Genomic DNA, 13,597 nt, shown 5'->3' with positions numbered 1-13,597 from the left:
GTGACAATGGTATGTTTCCGATCCATGGAACGGACAGAGAAATCCATATTCTACATGATACACAGAGGACAGGCTCATGACATTTGTGTGGGATGAGTGAAACTTTTAAAATGCCGATAAACAGTAAGCATTCAGTAGATTTGTCTCCTCCTGTCCTTTATTTGGGGGGAATAAATTTAAAACCTCTGACTTCTCTTTGTATATTTTTATTTTGCTGCCCTTTATTGTGGTCTCCACGTGTTAGGGTCTAGGCTAGGGGGTGAGGATCTCAAAATGAGTGAAATCTGGTCCTTTGGGAAGGTGTAATCTAGTAGGTGAGGTAGGCACATAAACAGATGTTTTTAAAAATTGTGTAAATATATATATATGTTTATTATACATAATATGATATTGATCATTTTAACCATTCATAGGTGTACAATTCAGGGGCATTAAGTACATTCGCAATGTTGTTCAACCGCTGTCTCTCCAGAGTTCTTGTCATCCTGCCACAACTCCGTACCAATTAAATAATTCCCCCCACCCCGATCTTCTACTCTTCTACTCTTACCTCTCTTCTACCTCTCTTCTACTTCCTGTCTCTATGAGGTTGCCTATTCCAGGTACCTCCTATAAGTGAAGTCGTATAATATTCGTTCTCTGTGTCTAGCTTATTTCACGGAACATAACGTTTGCAAGGTTCACCCATGTTGTAGCACTTATCACATTTCATTCCTTTTTATGAATAGTATTCCACTGTATGTATATAGCTCATTTTGCTTATCCGTTCATCTGTGGACGGCATGTGAAAATGCCTGAAATATAGCAGGTACTCAAGAAACATTAGTTTCTTTCCTTGATTGAGTGATTGACTCTGTTAGGTCACCACGGTTGAGGTAGAAGTAGCATCTACGAGGTGGAATATTTTGGTATTTTGATACCATGATTTGCCAATTTTAGGGCTGAGATTAGAGAGAGATGTGCTTGGTGAGAATAACCAGGAGGGAGGCAAGGCGTGGGTGGTCCGCACTCCCATCTATATACAGGGGGTGACTTGGTGGAGGCGTAAATTATGCCTAAAAGAATGATCGATGTGGGGCGCCTACAAATGAGGATGGATATGGGCTTCGTAAAACCTTGTTCACTGATCCCACCAAATATGATTGTTGCTGGAAAATACTTGTCGAGGCCCAAGATATGCTTCGACTGATCTTTTGGCTCCACCTAATGGAGTGAAGTAGTATTTCATTGTCTTAAAAGCCAGACGTAGTGGTTGTCTTTAGACCCAATTGTAAATGGGGTGGTGTTTGTATGTTTATGTCTATGGTTGTTCTTAATCTAAACGTGCCTTGTATCATTAAGAATTTAGTTAGGATAACTCTAGAATGTGTCTCATATGCGTGCTACAGGAAAGCAGAGGCAAGGGACTGCAGTAATTTGCCCAGGGTTACTCAGTGAGTTTAATACTTGTCTTGCAAGAAACTAATCATCTATTCCATGCTGCCCAGGACACAGAAACCCTGAGACTTCGCGTCAGACCATCCCACAGGTAATACAGTGTTTATCTGGCACAACTGGGAGTCCTGTGGCTCTAACTGCTTGGCCTGAGACCAGTGGGCGGGCTCAGAGCTCCTGGTGACTTTTCTAGTGCTCTCTGCTTTTATCTTCATTGTCTTCTTCAGTGAAGTTTACGTCCACCTCTGGCCTCTGGCTTTGCACAGCTGCTCGGTCGCCTTTTCACAAAACCTTCTTTACCCTATGCTATTCTTCCATTTGTCAGCAGGTGTCGGCAAATCTCAGGGAGTAAAATGCACTGTACCAAGATGCAGTCTTTTGTCACAAAATTGGGGAGGAGAGGAGACGGATGAAGAAAATGGGCAGTGATGTACCAATTGTGCCTATATCGGAGTGCACTTCCTTAAAAGAGAGAGAGTGTCGTCCTTGAGACATGGCTTGAGATCGCCGTCTAAATATCAGCGCAAGTCTTTCTGGGGCCTCGTCACGTTTGTTACTTAAGTGACTTAAACTCTGAGCCACCACTACCCCGCCTGTAAAAATGAGAACAAACCCTACCAACCTCTCAGGATAAGATGCCATAGAATGTGTTAGCTTCTTATACTTCCCTATTGCACCCTGGAAGTAGAGTGTTGGTAAAAAAAAAAAAAATGGCGGGGAGAAACATCAGTGACTGCCTCCTCTCATTCATTGAGCTGACAACAGATCAATTTACATTAAAAACGTAATCTATAGTCTCTGCATAGATAAGTCATAGAAGGGTTTATTAATCCCCTGTAGCGGCCACAACCAATTACCACAGAGGTTTATTGCCTTACAGTCTGAAAGCTGGAAGCCTGAAATCTGGCAGGGCTGTTCTCCATTCTTTGGCTGGTGGCAACACCACTCCAGGCCACTCTGCCTCAGGGTCACATTGCCTTTTTCTCCTCTGTGTGCAGACTCTCTCTCTGCCTCTAATACAGAAATGTGTGTTTGTATGTAGGACCACCCAGATAATCCCTCCATGAGATCTCTCCATCTCATGGTCCTTAATCACATCTGCAAAGACTTGCCATATAAGGTGACCTAATACAGAAATGTGTGTTTGTATGTAGGACCACCCAGATAATCCCTCCATGAGATCTCTCCATCTCATGGTCCTTAATCACATCTGCAAAGACTTGCCATATAAGGTGACCTTTGTGGGTTCCAGAGATGAGGACCTGACATCTTTGGGAAACCAGCTGTCAGCCCACCTCAGAGGGGATTAGCGAGTGCGCTCTTTGCGGCCCGGGCATGACCCCCAGGATGCAGGAAGTGAGGTTACCTGAGCAGAGATTGTGCAGTAATCTCTCTCTTCCTCCATTCCAAGATAGGGGGTGTTCGGGGAGTTGCAAGAAACTTTCTGGCTTGGCAAATGTGGGAATGGAAGAAATGTTAGGGGCATGGAATATTTCTGTGAAGAAATGGAATGCCTTGCACAGAGGCCCTCAAAGTCTGCAATCCGGGCCAATGCACGGAGTGGAAGAGGGTTCGACCAACATTGCCTCCAATTACTCAACCGTGCCACTGGAGTGGTGAAGGAGCTACAGACAATACGTAAAGAAAGGACTATACCTCTGCTCTGATTTTTGTAAAATAAATTCAGACTTACCCTCAGAGAATGGCTGAAGGAAGTTCTCCAAACATGAAAGGAATGACAAAATGATAAAACTTGGGAAATCAGAAGGAAAGAAACAATGAAGCAAGAATGTTCGCTCTCATGATTTACTCTACGTGGTGCTAGAACACCTCGCATAGAAAATCTCCCCACATCTAAAAAATACTCCTAGAACTTATGAGTGTACTTAACAAGGCTATAAGATATAAGATCACAATACAAAAAGCAATTTTATCTCTGTGTACTAAAGATGAACAAGGGGGCACTGACATTGAAAACACACTACTTGCTAAAGTACACACTACTTTACCATTTGCTAAATAGGAGGGAGAGAGAGAGACAGAAAAACAGGTAGAAATCTAGCAAAGTATGCACAAGACTTGTATGTGAAAAGCAACAGGTACTAATAAAAAAAGGCAAAGAAGGTAGAAATAAATGGAGAGATCTACTGTGTTCACAAATTCGAAGATGGAATTTGGTAAAGGTGTGAATATCTCCAAATTGATTTACAGGTTCAACATAATTCCTAACAAACTCCTAGCAAGATACTTTTGTAGATGACAAAATTATTCTAAAATTCACACAGAAAAGGAATGAAAATATTGAAAACAACTTTGAAAAAGGATAAAGTGGGAGGAATCAGCCTACCTAAATTTGAGACACGCTTTATAGCTACAGTAAGCAAAACTGTAGTAAGGGCAGGGAATAGACGTATAGATCGCTGCAAGAGGAGAGAGAATGCAGAAACTGATACACACGAATATACCCCACTGATTTTCTTTCTTTTTTTTTTTTTTTAATTTTTTTTTCAACGTTTATTTATTTTTGGGACAGAGAGAGACAGAGCATGAACGGGAAAGGGGCAGAGAGAGAGGGAGACACAGAATCGGAAACAGGCTCCAGGCTCTGAGCCATCAGCCCAGAGCCCGACGCGGGGCTCGAACTCACGGACCGCGAGATCGTGACCTGGCTGAAGTCGGACGCTTAACCGACTGTGCCACCCAGGCGCCCCTACCCCACTGATTTTCAACAAAAGTGCAGCATCAATAGAAGATCTACGAGTAGCCTTTTGAAAAGATGGCTCTAGAGCGACTGGACCTCCATAGGCAAATACATACATACATACATACACACATACATACATACATACATACATACATACATACATACATATGCCGGGTGGCTTAGTCGGTTAAGCATCCGACTTTGGCTCCCCTCTTATCTCGTAGTTCATGAGTTCAAGCCCCACACTGGGCTCCCTGCTATCAGCAGAGAGTCTGCTTCGGCTCCTCTGTCTGTCTGTCTCCCTCTCTCTCTGCTCCAACCCTGCTCATGCTCTCTCTCTCTCAAAAATTAAAAACAAAAACCATATAGAAGTGCAGGGGATCAAAGATGTGGCAGGTGCAGACTCTGCACCCACAACACTCCTGGCACTAAGTGCTTTCAAAGGTCCCCGTGAGTGACACACCTCCCTGGTGACTACCCTCAGTATTTTCAAATCATACCTATTGTCTTTAGTAAAGTTAACATAGCCGCTAAGCGATTTACTTTACAGCCATAACAGAAAGCTCTTCAAATCACTAATAACTAAGCAGCTTTTGCCAAGGAGTCAGGAATAGAAGAAAGAGCAGCGAGTTAGATGCCAGGATAACTGGGCTGTAGTGCCCACACTGTCACAGTGCCATGCGTGGGCGAATCCCTTGAACTTTTGGAGACCTGTTTTTTCCTTGCACAAAATGCTGATACCTGTTTTCCTGTTAGAATTTTTTTTTAAGTTTTATTTATTTATTTTGAGAGAGACAGAGACAGCACGAACAGGGGAGGGGCAGAGAGAGAGAGAAGCCCATGCAGGCTCTGAGGTGTCAGAGCAGAGCCCGACACAGGGCTCGACCTCACAAACCACGAGATCATGACCTGAGCCAAAGTCAAGAGACAGAGGTTTAACCAACTGAGCCACCCAGGCACCTCACCTGTTAGAGTTTTCAAAGTATAGTCAGAAGCCTGAGGTTCTAATCCCAGTTCTGCTATTTACCAGCAGGGCAATTGTGGACCCATTTTCCTCATCTCTGCCATGGAAAGGACAGTATCACCCCAAACTTCAGAATTCCAGCTCATGCCACATCTCCCCAGGGAATGCTGTGAGACTTGGTGAGATGATAAAACACACTACCAGCTATTAAAGAAAAAATACAAACTAGTGGATATAAAAATTACTTGAAAGGCTAAGGTGTCAAATGTCATTTTTGTCATTGGTTGGAGGGTCCTTTGCAGCCCTGGAGCCCACAGCTACAGCCGCGTGCAGACAGGATGGCTCATGCCCAGCAGCACCCCAGGGACCTCAGGCCCTCCCTTCCCCCAGCCAGGTTCAGGGGGCTTAAAAGTTTCTTGGTGTCCTTAATTCTCTCAGATTTCCAGCTCCATTATCCCTGTTCTGCTGACTGCTAGTTCCCCCTCACTGAGGGCAATGCCTTTATTTTAAATTAAAAAAAATTTTTTTAAGTTTATTTTCATTTATTTTGAGAGGGGGGAGGGGCAGAAAGAGAAGGAGAGAGAGAGAATCCCAAGCAAGCTGTGCACTGTCTGCGAACCACAAGATCATGACCTGAGCCGAAGTCAAGAGTCGGAGGCTTGACTGACTCAGCCGCCCCTTTATGTTAATTTCTTACATGCCCCTGGAGAAGCATTCCTTGCCACCTTTAATCGAATCTAAAATACCCTCCATTTTAAGTCATATCATTCCTTTATGTACCCCAAAGAGAGAAAAAAAACTGCCGAGGCTGTGACACTGTGTCTTCATGACAGCCCTGCCTGTGAGCGAAATGGTCACATGGGCCTCTCGTGTTGAAATTTCTTTCATCGATTCTGCACCACCTGACAGTCTCCCCGTCTTCAGCTGCGCTGCTTGGCTTTCGATGAGCATTGCTTTGCATGCATCTCAATAATTCAGTGTAATTTAGCTTCACATTATGTCCTTTAAAGCAGTTCTCAAACTCTGACGTGCAGTCACCTGGGGATTTTGCTAAAACCCAGCTCCCGATTCAGGAGGTTTAAGGTAGAGCCAAAGATGCGGCATTTCTAACGACCTCCCAGGTGATGCTGCTCGATCGTGGACCACAGTCTCCGTAGCAAGTGTAAAGCACTCGGTTGGTTTTGCAAGAAATAACGGAACTGCAAGCATTTCTTCTGTAATGAACATTCACTTCACAAATAACAAACATATGCCTCACTGCTCTGTCGCCTCGTAAGTTTTCCTTTCGGGACCGAATCGTGGTGTAATCTTTCTGAAGACATTTTACACGGCAATTAAGCCCTGCACATGTAGTACCAACAATACACATAATCCCACTGACGTGATGACAACAGCAACAGCTGTGAACGAGTTGGCACATGCAAGTCACGTTGACACCGGAGGACAGCAATTGTAAGATGTTTTGGATCAGAAGATACATTCCAATGTCAAGCTGTAGAGATGTTAATGTATGAAAAAAATGCGCATCTTGGAATCAATGCAAAATGGAAAGTAATTTATTCTTTCCGTTCTCTCTTTCCTATTCTTTTTTTTTCCCCCTCTTAATTTGAAGAAATTTCCTTCAGGGGTTGGTGTAACCTAGTATCTGCCATAAGTTGGCTTTGCTCTTTGGGCACGAGTTCTCTATCCCATCCAGTCCCATCCAGGGCCCTGTTTGGGCAGTCAGGGCAACTCTCACCCCACTATCTTGCTTGAGGTTCTCTGTACTGGGGCTGAATGTCACCTTCAAGCCTGGCTGCTCATTTTCTTTCCCCCAAAAGCCTCTGGGGGCTGAGTTACGGCTACATCTTCTGTGAACTTGCAAAGCCAACGTGCTGCTGGCATGCCAGTAAATGCACTGAGCCTAGCACAAAGTAGGTGCTGAACCGATGTCTGTTGAATTTGGTGTGATAAGTCACGACTGATCAGGGATGCCTGAAATTTCTGAGTCACAGAGGATGCATTTTATCTCAGGAGCATTTAGTGCTTTACATCAGCTTGAGGTGAGGTTGGGGCGGCAATTTCTATTTGAGAGTAGTTATGCTGGGAATTTTTCTCATCAATTCACATGTTATCAACACTTGGCCTAGTGTGGAATATCATCAGAAAGAGGGGACAGGATAAATAAACACACAATTAAATTAAATCTGTAGATCCACATTTCCCGTGCAAAAAAGTTTGAATTTCTAGGGATTAATAGGTGTGCCAAAGAAATGATTCTGTCTGCCATGGGAATGAAACACGCACCCGTTTGCCCCCCAGCGAACTCAACTACAAAACCTGGACAGGATACACAGCTAGTAAGTTTGGGAAATTCTGGCATAAACCAACTTAAATAGGTTTCTTTACTGTACAAACCTGGATCGACTTTATTAAGTGTTGTGAATCTCTAAGAGGGGCTTGTTTGTATTTAGTGTTTTCCAAATATGTGAGTAGAGGTTTTTCGTTTTTTGGTTTTTCTCAAAAGATATGCTCTCTTGCTTCTATGTGTCCCATGTCCCCATATGTGGATTAGATGGGTATGACATGACTCATCTCTCACCAGGAGATCATGCTTTCTTTTGACAACTGTCAAATTTGGGGAGCAGGGGAACCTGTCAGTTCATGGTGACTTTCACTTGGCCTATCTGATGGGTGGCTATAAACGGTTACTTCTTCTAGGTTACTAATTATACCAGGGTCGCTATTTGTCCCTGTTGGGTGATTCATGTAATAATTAATAAAGTCATACAGTAAGATTAACTTTTCTTGCCTAAAACTCAGTGAACTTGATGAACCGAGAGGTACCAAGGAAACAAAAGTAATAAAGCAGCTTATGATTGCACAGAGATGAGTTGCTACATAGAACTCTGCCAGAAAGAGCTGAAATGTAGAGATATCCCTCTAATACTATACCGGGAATTCAGAGAAAGGAAAATCCAACAAAGAGCTTTGTTAAAAAAAAAAAAAAACACACAAACATATCGAGAAATAATCAGCACTTTTAGAATAACATTTGTACCTACACTTCATTTCCAACGCTGTTCCAGGTAAGAGAAAGTATATTAGATATTTGCAGTGTAACAATGATGGCAAACACAGAGGCTTAAAGCAAACTATGGACTGTGTCACAGTTTCTGTAAGTCACAAATCCAAGCAGGGCTCAACTGAGTTCTCTGTTCAGGGTCTCACAAGACTGCAATTAAAGTTTCGGCCGGGGTTAAGGTCTCATCTGAGGCTTGAAGTCTTCTTTCAAGTTCATATGGCTGTTGGCAGAATTCATATCCTTGCAGCTGCAGAATTCAGCCACATTCTACCTGCATCTTCAAGGTTAGCCAGAGAATCTATCTGGCTTTGAATCTCTTTGACAACTTTTAAGTGCTCTTCTAATTAGATCAGGAACATCCTGATCTAATTGTCTCTTTTGATTCATTTAAAGTCAACTGATTAGGGACCTTAATTACATTTGCAAGATCCCTACTGCCATAAAGTAACATAATCTGAGACCCTGGAGAGCTCAGTCAGTAGAGCATGTGACTCTTGATCTTGGGGTTGTAAGTTCAAGCCCCATGTTGGGCCCAGAGTTTACTTAAAAAAGAAATACAAAGAATTATGGGACTACACCAAAATTCAAAAAATCATAAAATATTACTCAAGGGAGTGATATTCCATCATATTTATGAATCCTGCTCATAGTCAAGGGGCGGGGGAGATTATAAAGGGCATCTACATTAGGGTAGGAATCTTGGGACCTATTATAGAAGTCTATGGATCATGTGAAATTAACACACATCTCCCTTTATTTTCTACTAAACTCAACTATAAAACCTGGACAGAATACAAGAACAGCTATTTGGGAACTCTGAAAAATAAGTCAGCAGGCACATTGGGGAGGAGCCTGGAATTCTAAGTATTGTCAAACTATCAGATATCAATAAGATCACCTCATAGCATAATACTTAAAACGTTCAGGATGAGAAACAAAATTACCTGACAAATGAAGAACTACAAAAACCTCTACCCATATGAAAAAAGACAAGACACCAAGATACAGGAAGCACACATACAAAAAATCAATCCAAAAGATGGCAAAAAATAGGAATAAAGACATTGGTTCACAAGTTTAATTTAATCGAGAATATTTTTGGTCTTATTTCTTCAAATATTTGTCCCATCATCTCTCTTTCTCTCTGCTTTCCTTTGGCAACTCCAATTACACATACCTTAAGCCACTTGATACTCTTAATTTTTTTTTCAGATTTTTTTCGTTTTGGGTTTTATTTTGCATAGTTGCTATTGCCATGTTTCCAAGCTTACTAATGTCTTCTTATGCAATGTTTTATCTATTAATTCCATCAGTTCGCCATTTCAGATATTGCAGTTTTCATCTGTAGTTCAATTTGGGTGTGCTTTTCTGAAAACATTCTTTATGTCTGTACTTAACTTTGTTAATATCTGAATCACAGTTAAAATAACTGTTTTAATATTCTTGTCTAATAGCTAATCTAATATCTATGTCAGTTCTGTGTCAGTTTTGATGGATTATTCCCATTATGGGTTACATTTTCCTCATACTTTGAATGTCTGGCAGTTTTTGATTGGATGCCAGCCATTGTGTTATTACTTTCTTTGGATGCGAGATATTTTGTTTTCCTATAGCCCTTCTTGAGCTTTGCTCTGGGATGCCATTAAATTACTTAGAAACAGTTTGAGCTCTTCAGATCTACTTTCTGATTTATGAGGTGGATCTGAGTCAGTGTTTGGTCGAGGTCTAAATATTTCTCACTACTGAGGCACAACCTTCAGGGGTACTCTGCCCAGTGTCCTGAAATGTCTGATTTTTTTCTGGGCCGACTGCAGGAACAGGCTATGTTCTTGGCCCTTTGGGGATGCCAGGTGCCTTTACCTGATCCTATCATATTCTTTCTTCCTCTGGCATTGGGTAGTATGTTCGCATGTGTGTAATGGTGAGAACTCTGCTGAATCTTCGAGGGGACCCCCTCCAGATCTCCAGCATTCTCTCTTGGTGCCACGGTCTCCTGTCTGGTATTCTGTACGTTCTAGCTGCCTGGTCTCCCTGGATTCTCGTCTGCATCTTTTCATCTCCAGGAATCCACCAGGCTCTGCCTTCCTTTGGGCTCCCCCTCCTAGGCTGAAGCTTAAAAGCTCTCTCAAGGTAGTAAGCTGGGGCAATAGCAGAGCTCTCTGAATGCATTTCCTGTCTTTCAGAGATCACCGTCCTCCATTGCCTGATAGCCAGCATCTTGGCTGGTTGCGCCATATATTTGCTTTGTGTGTGTGTGTGTGTGTGTGTGTGTGTGTGTGTGTGTCTTTCAGGCAGCAGGCAAAATCTGTCCTTTTGACTCCATCTTGAGTGGAATTTCTCAACCAGTACTCTTTTCCAGGGCATACTGAATAATCACAGTGTTTTGCTGATGAGAAAGTGGGAAATGGAGAGGTTAAAGGTCACAAACCGACCCATCCCCTAATCATGATGCTGCCTCCTGGTGGAGAACATGTGCTTCTCATGTCTTCATGAGAGAAATTTCAGTGGAATCTTTCCAACTCAGCCCAATGCTTGGCTCTAATCATATTTATAAATGCTAATAGCAGTTGCAATCGCAATTATGCTAATCTCTTTGTTTAGGGCCAACTGTTGCAAGCAATTATGGTCAATGAGTTCAATTTGTAAACTGGAATTTATTAAATCTAGCCACTTAAATATACCTCTGTTTTAGGCAGATTGCCTGTAACATTTATAACTAAAGCTATTTACTTTAAAAATATCCTAATGAGACATAAGCACTTATAAAAAGTCTTCATCTCTATTTTCCTTTGATGGAACAAAAAAGGAAAACGTGCCTGCAGTCAGATTTTTGGCCTATTTACTAGATAACAAAGACTCTGTGAAGATCTTCAGACATATTTCAGAGGATGTTTTCTGAAGAACCCACCCAGCTCCGGCCCAGAGCCTATATAGGAACTGCAGACTCATGGATAGGAGAAACCTTGTATCCTGGACAGTGGCAAACAGGAGAGTTGGTGGCATGGGTAGGCAGTGGGAGACAATTAGGACAAGAAATTAAACACACAGCAGATTTCTTCATATATGCGGGGCACCTGTCTGGTTCAGTCGGTAGAGCATGTGACTCTTAATCTCAGGATTGTAAATTCCAGCCCCACGTTAGGTGTGGAGATTACTTAAAAATTAAAAAATAAATTCTTTATATTTGCTTTTTGTACCTTCACTTGGGCATTCATAAAATGTAGCTATGTTAAGTGGATTTAGAACTAGACGTAAGCAAGATTCTGAAGTATAAATTATTCTCACTGGTAAACTGAGATCTATAACTGAGATGGTCTCAAAGGCAATTGCTTTTCCCAAGAATTTATGATTCTCTGATGCTCAAGCCACACCTTTTGAGAGGAATTCCACTCAAGATAGAGTCAAAAGGACAGATTTTGCCTGCTGCCTGAAAGACACACACACACACACACACACACACACACACACACACACACAGACACACACACAGACAAAAAGCAAATATATGGCACAACCAGCCAAGACGCTGGCTATCAGGCAATGGAGGACGGTGATCTCCTTTTGCTGGTGGGGGCCACCCAGAACCCCGCTTGTGGTGCCCGGCAAGACCCTACCAGTGTTTGATCTTCTCTCCCAGTTGTCAATGTTGACCTTTCTCGTGACCTATTTCCTCAAGGTCCCATCTCCCCCAGCTAATCTGATCAACCAATACAAGAAAGTTATCCCTCGTGTTAAGGGTGCAGTGGGTGGTGTCAGATCCTGACTAGGGTAAGGGAAGAAAATAAGAGAATTCTTATGTATATTCATTTTTCTTTCACCCTGTCTGATTTATACTTTGTTCCATAATGTGCATAATATATTAGTTACAATATACATAAACAATTAAAAAATATATATACAATAGTACATATCTAACATACATATATTTAATCTTAAACTTTCCCTAATTGTGTAAATCTCCCCTCTCTATATTCTGTCAGTTAATCATGAGGACATCACTGTATGCTAGCTCTCTAGGCTTGCTGCATACCTGTCACCTTAAGCTTCTTCTTGGCTGCCATCTTGGGACTTACCATTGCTTTTTTCTTCCATTGGTGCATCTATTTCCTGGATTTCTTGTCTCCCTTTTCCTGGGCATATTTCTGGTGTATCTAGCTTCTGAGAGCTTCTGGTTGCTTGCCTGAAAAAAAGGTAAAAGGAAGGTAAATCTTTAAAGACCTTGTATGTTCGAAAGTATCTTTAGTGTGACTTCACAATTAATTGATAACTTAGCAGGATATGGAGGTCACTTTCCTTCAGAAATTTGAGGGCATCGCTTTATTATCTTCTACCTTTCAGTCGCTGTTGAGAAATTCAGTATCAATGTGATTCCCCATCCTTTGTATAAAACCTGTTTTATTTTTATTTTTGTATTAGAAACTGAAAAGACTTTCTCCACACCTTCTCTCTAAAGAGTAACCATCATGCTGGCTTTTATCACTGTAGACTTTTTTGGTGAACATTATACAGGTGGAATCACAGAATATATACTTTTTTGTGTGTCTGGCTTCTTTTATTCAACATCATGTTTGTGAGATTCATCACAATACACAGTAATAATTATTCAGTCTCATTGCCTTATATAACTCTATTATATGAATGAAATCAATTATGTGTCCCAAATGCTCATTTTGTATATCATCCAGTCTTTCTTTATGGATCCAATATATTGTCTTATCTCTCTGAGAATATTCATATTAATTAAATACTTTTTTCTTACCCCCATTTAAACTTTGCTTCCTCTAAGTTCCTTTAAAATACAGGTGTGTGGGATGCCTGGGTGGCTCAGTTGGTTAAGTGTCTGACTTCCGCTCAGGCCATGATCTCATGGTTTGTGAGTTCGAGCCCCATGTCAGGCTCTGTGCTGACAGCTCAGAACCTGGAGCCTGCTTGGAATTCTGTGTCTCCCTCTCTCTCTGCCCCTTCCCAGCTTGTGCTCTGTCTCTCAAAAATAAATAAACATTAAAAAAGTTTAAAAAATACAGATTTAAATCTTTGTATTTTATTTTATATGATTTCCTCAAATGTCTAGTGATCCCTGCATTCTGCTCATGTTTATGCATGAGGTACTAAACAGCTGTTTGCTAGAGCTCTGTGTTCACGGGTGGTCTTCCTTGTAGGATAATCTTGCTGCACTATTTTCTTGGAGGAGACTCCTGATGCTAGTACCCTTAGTTTTGCCCTCCTTGTCTGGAGCTGGTCATACGCCACACACAGTGAACTTTTAGGCTGAGGTCCAATCCTGACTCCCAGTATTTTGGGAGCCAACTAGGGGAAAGGCTAGAGAAGCTTTACATGGGACATTGGTATGTGGCCCCATTTTCAGTGTGGCTCCCCACCTTCAGTGGACGTGATGTTTCTTGTCCAGAGACCTTCTTCTGTTTTACCTTTT

The 13,597-nt window shown here is 41.8% G+C and overlaps 1 long non-coding RNA gene across 3 annotated transcripts in view; it reads right to left on the bottom strand.

Moving 5' to 3' along the window:
* Positions 1–13,597, bottom strand: part of LOC123384795 — a 199,705-nt gene that overhangs the window by 15,262 nt on the left and 170,846 nt on the right. For all 3 annotated transcript variants that reach the window (XR_006596379.1, XR_006596378.1, XR_006596380.1), the window contains exon 3: positions 12,240–12,346. This is a non-coding gene — a long non-coding RNA (uncharacterized LOC123384795). The remainder of the gene's footprint in view (positions 1–12,239; positions 12,347–13,597) is intronic.

This window comes from Felis catus, chromosome B1, assembly GCF_018350175.1.
Source record: "Felis catus isolate Fca126 chromosome B1, F.catus_Fca126_mat1.0, whole genome shotgun sequence".
NCBI lineage: Eukaryota > Metazoa > Chordata > Mammalia > Carnivora > Felidae > Felis > Felis catus.
The sequence above is the reverse complement of the archived record's forward strand: the minus strand, read 5'-3'. Positions and strand labels throughout refer to the sequence as shown.